The following is a 9,710-nucleotide window of genomic DNA, read 5'->3' as shown; positions in this document are numbered from 1 at the left end:
AAAAAAGACAAAAAAAAAAAAAAAAAAAGGGCCGGCCTGTGGCTCACTCGGGAGAGTGCGGTGCTGATAACACCAAGGCCCCGGGTTCGGATCCCATATACAGATGGCCGGTTCGCTCACTGGGTGAGTGTGGTGCTGACAACACCAAGTCAAGGGTTAAGATCCCCTTACCGGTCATCTTTTAAAAAAAAAAAAAAAAAAAAAAAAAAAGAAATGTCATGACTGTTGAGGGCTGAAAGTAAAGCAGCTACAGTAACCTGAAAAGTAAAGCAGTGAGTTTGAGATCTGCATGTGGAGAAAGAGAAGGGCACACAAACTTAAGAAAAAGACATGTTCCTAAATGAACTGGCAGAAATTAAAATGCCCATGTTTCGGGCCAACCCCGTGGCGCACTCGGGAGAGTGCGGCGCTGGGGCTCCCGCCGCGGGTTCGGATCCTATATAGAGATGGCCGATGCGCTCACTGGCTGAGCGCGGTGCGGCCGGTCACAAAAATGACAAAAAAAAAATGCCCATGTTTCTAATCCCATTTCTCCTGATAAATTACACGATGAAACGAGAGATATTCTTTTACATCAGGACTCTAATCTGGAGGTCATGGTCACAGTAAGCCTCAAGGAATCTGGGACCCCTCGAAATTAGATGCGCAATGCTATGCGCGTGTGCATGCACACTTGCACGTATGCATTTCTCTGGTAATATCGCCCATTGCTTTTATCAGATTCTAAAAGAAATCTAGAACTCCATAAAGGCTAATAAAAACTACTCTCCTCAATAACGAACCATCTGAGCATCATACACTCAACAAGAGAAAAAACACTTTATAAAATATCTATTAATGTTCCACATAAATGATACTGTGAACACCAGGTCATTTCTTGGTTTAACAGAATGGTTTAAAAGTCTAAGTAGACTTCTGCATATATAACCAAAATAATTGAAAGCAGGGACTTGAACAGATATCTGTACACCATGTTCACATCAGAACTATTCACAATAGCCAAAGGATGGAAACAGCTCAAATGTCCATTGATAAATGAATGAATAAAAGTATACAATGGAATATTTGTCAGTCTTAAGAAAGGAAGGAAATTCTAATCCAACTTTGATGAACCCTGAAGACATTATGCTAAGTGAAATAAGCCAGGCACAAAAGGACAAATACTTGATGATTCCACTTAGATGTCTAGAGGAGTCAGATTCATGGAGACAGAAAGTAGAATTGGGCTGAAGGAGGAGAGAATAGGTGTTAGTGTTTAATGGATACAGAGTTTTAGTTTGAGAAAGTTAAAAAGTTTTGAGATGGACGGTGGTACAATAATGTGAGCGTACTTTTCGTCACTGAACTGTATTTTTTTTAACTGTTAAAATGGTATACTGTATATTCTGCCTATTTTACCATAATTAAAGAAAAGAAAGTCCAAGGAGAAAGTAATGATGATGTCTTCAGAGCACACACCACACTAGACATTTCTACCAAAGCCCCATGAAGATAGAATCAGAAGATTAGGCCTCTTTGGACTGGACAATGAGATGAAAAGCAGCCCGGCCTAGGTCACGAATGGGAGAGAAGTGTGGGTCGAGTGTGGCCTGACTTGTCCCCCAGATCCCAGAATCCAAGATGAATTCCAAATTCCTTATATGTAGAAGGCCCATATTCTGGCTTGTTCCAGCCTTGCTCTGTATGATGTGCAGATTCAGAAGACCTCACCTCTGGTCGATCTGGGACTGACCTGTTGCACATTACAGTATTTTTGGACTTTCTCAACTCTAAGAGAGCTCAGTAATCAAATTCAGGCATTATTAGCAAAATGTGGATGCCATCTGTAGCCTTTTCTATCCATTTCAGAATTATGAGATTAAATACATAATATATTTGGACACTGAAATTCACATTTTAAAGGAGTTCTTAAACAAGCAAGCTTCTGGGAAGAGAGTACAAATAATATGCCAATAGATATGAAAATGTAGATGTAGTAAAATTCCTAGAAAAACTTAACAACAAAAGAAAATAGAAAATCAGAAGAATCTTATTACTAATAATTAAATCTGTAATTTAAAACATTTTCATAACTGTATATGGAAAAGCAAATGGTTGAAAACGGCCAAGACCCTTCTACAGAAGAATAATTTAGAACTAAGCCAAGCAGATATCAAGTGTTACTAAAATCTAGAGAAATTAAGACAGTATGGAATTTATGCAGAGATGAACAAATTGACCAACTGAACACAACTGAGCCTAGAGATAGCCGCACGCACATTTGGAATGACAGAAGTGTCATTGCCGGTCAGTGGGGAAGAATTAACTTTTCAATAAATAGTCATGGGAAAATCGCTTATTCACATGTCACAAAAAATGAAATTGGTTGGGCCGGCCCGGTGGCGCACTGCTACAGTGCGCCACTTGGGAGCGCGGTGGCGCTCCTGCTGAGGGGTCGGATCCCACATACAGACCGGTTCCCGCTCACTGGCTGAGCGAGGGGTGGGAGCAACACCGAGGGTTGCGATCCCGTTGCCGGTCCCGGTCCGGTACGGGCACGACACTGAGGGTTGCGATCCATTGCTGGACACGAAAAAAGACAAAAAGGAAAAAAAAAAAAAATGAAATTGGGTCCCTATCTCATACCGTACACACACACACACAAATCAATTTCAGATGCCTTAAGTCTTAAATACAAAAGGAAAACTTAAAAATTTGTAGAAGACCTAGGAAAACATATTTCTGACCTTAAGGGGGAGGGGTTTCTTAAACACGGCATAAAACATGCCAACAATGAAAAAAGATAAATTTTATTACATTAAAATTTTAAAGTTCTATTCTTCAAAAGACACCACACAGAGACAAGACAAAGCCAAATGGGAAGAAGACATTTGCAACATATACAAGGGTGCTTCGAAAACTTCATGGAAAGATTGTGTTATCTTTTTACTTTATTTTATTCTACTTTTTTGGTGGCTGGATCTGAACCTATGACCTTGGTGTTATTTTAATTCTCTTTTTCCACAACTTTTTGAAGTACCCTCGTATAGCTGACAAAGGATTAGTACACAAAATATATTTTAAAAACTCCTACCAACCAATAAGAAAAAAGGCAAAAGTCTCAATAAAAAAATGAGCAAAAGTGGGCTGGCCAGTTGGCTCAGTTGGTTAGAGTACCAAGGTCAAAGTTTCAGATCCCCGTACTATCCATATGCCAAAAAATAAATAAATAAACTTGATGAAATATCACTTAAAAATATTTAAGGAAAAAAAAAGAGAGGGAGACATGTACAGGCATTTCATACACACACACGAAAACAGGATGGCCAATTACCATTTGAAAAGCTGTTCAACCTCATTAATAGTAATAGAAATACAAATTAAGAAAACAAAGAGATACCATGAAAGCACTAGATTGGCAAAAATTAAGTCTAATTAATAAGAATCAGGATGTGGACCAATTTACCAGATATAAATGGAGAATCTCCTTTTTACATATATGTACCAGGAAACATACAAGAATATTTATACCCTCACGTTTATAAGAGCAAAAAGCTTCAGATAACCTAAGTCTTAAGTCTATCAGTGAAAGATTGCAACATAGTCACACAAATATTATATTATTACAGTGAAAACTAATTAACTATAATCTCATGCAACAACAGGGATATATCTCTAAAACATAATGTGCAGGAACAAGACCAGGATGTCTGTGCTCACCAGTGTGCTGGAGGTTCTAGTCAGGACAATTAGGCAAGAAAAAGAAAGAAAAGGCATCCAGTCTGGAAATGAAATAAAACTATCTCTACTTGCAGATGGTCTGATCTTGTATAAAGAAAATCCTAAATAATTCACAAAAAAAAAACTATTAGTGCTAATAAAATCAGCAAGACTATAGTATATAATATCAATATACAAAAAATGAATTATATTTCTATACAACAACAAAAAATAATCTAAAAATTAAGAAAAATTCCATTTATAATAGCATCAAAAAGAATAAAATACTTAGGAAAAAATTCAGCAAAAGAAGTGCAAAATTTGTACAATAAAAACTATAAAACATCATTGAAAGAAATTAAAGAAGTTCTATATTCATGGATTGGAAGACTTAATGTTGTTAAGAAGGCAATACTCCCCAAACTGACCTACAGGGTGAATGTAATCCCTATCAAAATCCTTACTGGCTTTTATGCAGAAATTGACTTGCTGATCCTAAAATTTATATGGGAATGCAAGGAACTCATAATAGCCAAGACAATCTTGAAAATGAAGAACAAAGCTGTAGGACTCACACTTCCCATTTTCAAAACTTACTACAAACCTACATTAATCAAGGTTGTGTGGTACTGGCATAAGGGTAGACATATACATCAATGGATTAGAATTTAGAAGCCAGAAATGAATGCTTAAATTTATTGTCAGTTGATTTTCAGCATGGGTGCCAAGACCATTCAGTGAGGAAAAAACAGTCTTTTCAATAAGTGGTGCTACTGCATGGAGCTGGGGACCGGACCCCCCCGCCTCCCATGACCAGGCACAACCAGCACCTTGGGGCCCACCCCGGGACCTGAGGCATGGAGCTGGAGACCAGACCCCCACACACAACCAGGCACACTACCAGCGCCAAGGAACATGCCAAAAACATCACCTCCATGTGGGTGGCCCACCACTGCCGCCACAATAACCACAGCTGCCACAAAAGCGACTAGATGCCACAACCACCATACAGATGGTCCACCAGCCATTGGAGTGGATTGACACAAGGAGAGTCACCAGCAGAGATCAAAGAAAATAAGAGGATGTCTCTCTCCACAAAGCCCATTCCAGAGTGACAGAAGAAGCATCTGCTCTATGATAATATTGGGGGACCTGAACACATTTCTCGGCATTGGACAGATCATCTAGGCAACAAATCAACAGAGTAACCATTACTCTTTCAGAAGAAGAGAAGAAATATGGGGTAATTAGATGGGGGAGGGGGGAGGGAGGGGGCATAAGGAGAGATCGGACAAGGGGCATAAAGAATAAGTAAGATTTAGGGCTGGCCTGTGGCTCACTAGGGAGAGTGTGGTGCTGATAACACCAAGGGTTCGGATCCCCATATAGGGATGGCCAGTTGGCTCATTTGGGAGAGCCTGGTGCTGACAACACCAAGTCAAGGGTTAGGATCCCCTTACCAGTCATCTTATAAAAAAAAAAAAAAAAAAAGAATAAGATTGTAGCAATACATATGCTAGTAATAGTGATTTGATCAACACATCAACGTTGAACCCCCAAAATATGTATAATCAATTATGATTCAATAAAAATTAAAGAGAATTAAAAAATAAAATAAAAATAAATGGTGCTACTGGATATCCACATGCAAAAGAATAAAGCTGGGCCCCTACCTCACACCATATACAAAAAAATTAATTCAAAATGATTGAGGATCTAAATGTAAGAGTTAAAACTATGAAACTCTTAGAAGAAAACAGAGGGATAAATCTTCATGATCTTGAATTAGACTACAGCTTCTGAGATATGACACTTTTATAAATAACCAACCAACCAAAGAAAAAATAGCAAAATTGGGCTACATCAAAATTTTAAAACTGGTCTTCAAAGGACACTATCAAGAAAGCGAAAAGGTAACTTCAGAATGGGAGAAAATCTTTGCAAATCAAAAATCTGATAATAGTCTAGGGCCAGCCTGTGGCTCACTTGGGAGGGTGTGGTGCTGAAAACACCAAGGCCAAGGGTTCGGATCCCTATATAGGGATGGCCAGTTCACTCATTTCAGAGAGCATGGTGCTGACAACACCAAGTCAAGGATTAGGATCCCCTTACCAGTCATCTTTAAAAAAAAAAAAAAATCTGATAATAGTTTAGTATCCAGAATACAGAAAGAACTCTTACAATTCAACAATAAGACAAATAACCTAATTTTAAAATGGGCAAAGAATATGAATAGATATTTCTCCAAAGAAGACATGCAATTGGCCAATAAGCACATGAAAAGATGCTCAACATCTTAGAGAAATGTAAATCAAAACCACAATGAGGGCCGGCCTGGTGGCGCACTGGAGAGTGCGCTGCTTGGGAGCGCGGCAGCGCTGCTTGGGAGCGCGGCAGCGCTCCCGCCGAGGGTTCGGATCCCATGTGGAGACCGGTTCCCGCTCACTGGCTGAGCGCGGTGCGGGTGCAACACCGAGGGTTGCGATCCCATTACCGGTCAGTAAAAAAGACAAAAAGGAAAAAAAAAAAACCCACAATGAGACACCACTTCACAGCCACTAAGATGACTGTAATCAAAAAGGTCAAATAGGGCCGGCCCGTGGCTCACTCGGGAGAGTGCGGTGCTGATAACACCAAGGCCCCGGGTTCGGATCCCATATAGGGATGACCGGTTCGCTCACTGGCTGAGCGTGGTGCTGACAACACCAAGTCAAGGGTTAAGATCCCCTTACCGGTCATCTTTTAAAAAAAAAAAAAAAAAAAAAAAGGTCAAATAATAACACATGCTGGCAAGAAATTAGAACCCTCATACACTGCTGTTTGGGATGAAAAATTGTGCAGCCACTTTGGAAAGCAATTTGGCAGTTCCTCAAAAAGTAAAACATAGAGTGAGCATATGGCCCAGCAATTGCAACCCTAGTTATATACCCTAGAAAACTGAAAACACATTCATACAAAAATCTGTACATTCATGTTCACAGCAGCATTGTTCATAATAGCCAAAAAGTGAAAACAACCCAAACGTCCATCAACTGATGAATGGGCAAACTAAATGTGGTATATCTGTACAGTGGAATATTATTCAGCCATATAAATCAGTGAAGCACTGAAACATACTAAAATAAGAATGTTTTCTGAGTTTATCTCCCAGTATTCTGCCTCTTGATCTCTCCAGTTCAGGGCCCTGGGCGGTGATGCCAACCTCCCACCTAAGTGTTTATGCCCGTGCCCTCCCTCCACCTGCGATGCTCTTCCCCTATTTCCTCCCTTGCTCCAATTCTTCTTCACTCAGATATGACCTTCTCATGAGAACTTCCCTGCCCACTATCTAATTTATGGCGCCCCTTGGCCTGGTGTTGTCAGCACCACGCTCAGCCAGTGAGCAAACCGGCCATCCCTATATAGGATCCGAACCCGTGGCCTTGGTGTTATCAGCACCGCACTCTACCGAGTGAGCCACGGGCCGGCCCTAAAATAAGAATGAATCTTGAAAACATTATGCTAAGTAAAAGAAGCCAGTCACAAAAAGTCGCATATTGTATGTTCCCATTTTTATAAAATATCCAGAATAGGCAAATCCATGAAATGTTACCAAACCAAATAGATCCGCTCACCCAAGTGCAGCTAAGTCAAGACACTGACACTAGGTTGCAGTGAAGGAAACTAGGCATTTAATTACAAGGCCAGTAATTGGAGCAGGGGCAGCTAATGCTGAAAAACCCAAGCTCTTTCAAAGTTTACAAGCAAGGATTTTTAAAGGAAAAACTTAGGGGTTGGGGTTGGGGCTGGGTGACTAGCCTATGGACGTTTCTGATTGGCTGGATCTCAGAAGACAAAGGAAGAGCTCTGGGACCCTGTGCATCAATCCACTGGCTCCAGTCATTGTGGGGTCCTTGTAGTCAGGGATGTTTACCTGAGAGAACCATTGAGACTCAGGCTCCCTTCCCCTTTGGGACTGGATCCCTGGGAGGATGTGGGCTGGAGCTATTGAAGCCATCTCATACTAGAAGGGGATAGCCTATTGGAGAGAGAAGCCAGTGCACAGAAGAGCAGAGCTAAGAGACAAGACAGAAAAACTGGATCCTGGTGATATTCTTTGAGCCCTAAATCAAACTGGACCTAAAGCCCACATGAACTCCTTTGTTATGTAAGCCAATAAATACTATATTTTCTTAAGCCAGTTTGAGTTGGATTTACTGTCCCTTGAAGTGGATAGATTCCACGCTAATATAAAGGGTGAGGAAGATGGAGGTGTCAAAGACAACAGGTTTTCAGTTAGTGCAACAACGGTTGCCAATAATAAAATAATTATGAGTATGATACATACTATCTTTATAGGTATAAGACTATAGGGCATGATAAATAATATAGTCAAACAGTATCACCAAGATCCAGTTTTTCTGCAGTAATCAGGTCTGTGAAGTAGGCAACAATTCTTACCTAATTACAATATGATTTTGTTATTTACTGAATATTCAGAGTGAGGTCTTGCTGTCTCTGCCTACCTACAACCTGAGTTGTGCCTTCTCTGTGCCCCGCAAGATGCATGAAGCCTCAGGGAAATTATAGGTTAGGTGTACATGAAAACTGTGGGAAATAGTGGTGGTTCCACTCTAGATTGTACAAGTACAGAGAAGGCTGACTACTTTTGCTGCAGTGGTTTTGTCCCTTTATATACGGTATAAATCTAGCTTATTTATATATTGTTTACTAGTATTTTTTTTTTTCTTAATGTGCAATAAACCTTCTCAGGAGCAATAAACTTTTTTTAAGAAGTCCACATTTAATTAAAAATTACTTCTGAATTTCCATTTCTCAAAGTTGATTATGAAAATGAAACTTCCATAGAATAACTTTTACTTACCTTCCACCATGGGGGCCAAAGAGATATCACTAACCACAAACCAGATGACACAATTCCGATTCAGAAGAATTGCATCCACTTCAAAAGTAAGTAATTATTTTAAGATGACCATGCCTGAAAACAAATTAACACATGGAGCTGCAGAGGTGGGCTGACATACCACTCTGTGAATCATGACTCTTGATTTACATCAAATTACTTTTTCTTGGGCCAGCCCGGTGGCGCACTGGAGAGCGCGCCACTTGGGAGCACGGCAGCACTCCTGTGAAGGGTTCAGATCCCATGTGGAGACCGGTTCCCGCTCACTGGCTGAGCGCAGTGCGGGCACGACACCGAGGGTTGCGATCCCGTTACCGGTCAGTAAAAAAAGACAAAAAGGAAAAAAAAAATTACTTTTTCTACAAAAAAGTACTTCAGTGTGGCAGTAACGTTCTTCTCTGCACCCCTCACCTACTGGAGTTTGGAAATGTGAGTCTTTGAAGACCAACATGTGTCCTACAATGGCATTGAACAAGTCCCATAAACCAGTGCATTTTGTTAAGATTCAGTTCAAAAATTTTTAATCAAAATAGCAATTGAAGCGCCAAAGAAATTTCAGCCTGAGCTTTTTAGCAAACCACAATTATTACAAAATTGCAAACAGGGAGACATTGAAATGCATCCCCGTGGAGCAATAGAACTGAAAAATCAATGAGAGTTCAAATGAGAATGATTTTTTAAATTCTGTAATTGCACTTTTAAATATCTCAACTTCTAAGGAAAAATCTCTTTTGATGGTACGCCCAGTTTTAATTGGATACGTTTACATTTCAGATCCAAATATCCAGAAATTAAGAACCGCCACGATTTTGCAGCCCCTAAATTCGAACGAGTCTGAGAACTCCTCCCATCCGCAGGGAGTCTGCAAGTCGTCAAACTGCGTCTGTTGCGGGAGCGCAACTAGGCCGCACCCGCGTCTCCGCGCCCCAGGGGCCACTTCCGGCCCGTCCCCAGCCTCTTCCGGTTCTGACCTCGTGGGACGCGGTATTTCCGCCCTCCCGGCAACCCCTGCGGCAGCCACCCGAGGAGTGAGATTAAAATAACCCCCGTCAGGCGCGCGTGCGCACACGCTGCAAGCTCCAAGCCACTAACGCCACCGCACGTATCC

General features: G+C 40.8%; 1 protein-coding gene across 1 annotated transcript in view; it reads left to right on the top strand.

Moving 5' to 3' along the window:
* Positions 1-9,710, top strand: part of TTLL12 (tubulin tyrosine ligase-like family, member 12) — a 34,640-nt gene that overhangs the window by 5,957 nt on the left and 18,973 nt on the right. The gene's annotated exons all lie outside the window — the stretch shown is intronic.

This window comes from Galeopterus variegatus, unplaced genomic scaffold (assembly GCF_000696425.1).
Source record: "Galeopterus variegatus unplaced genomic scaffold, G_variegatus-3.0.2 Scaffold1710, whole genome shotgun sequence".
In the NCBI taxonomy this organism is placed as follows: Eukaryota; Metazoa; Chordata; class Mammalia; order Dermoptera; family Cynocephalidae; genus Galeopterus; species Galeopterus variegatus.
This window is presented reverse-complemented; position numbering and strand designations above follow the sequence as displayed.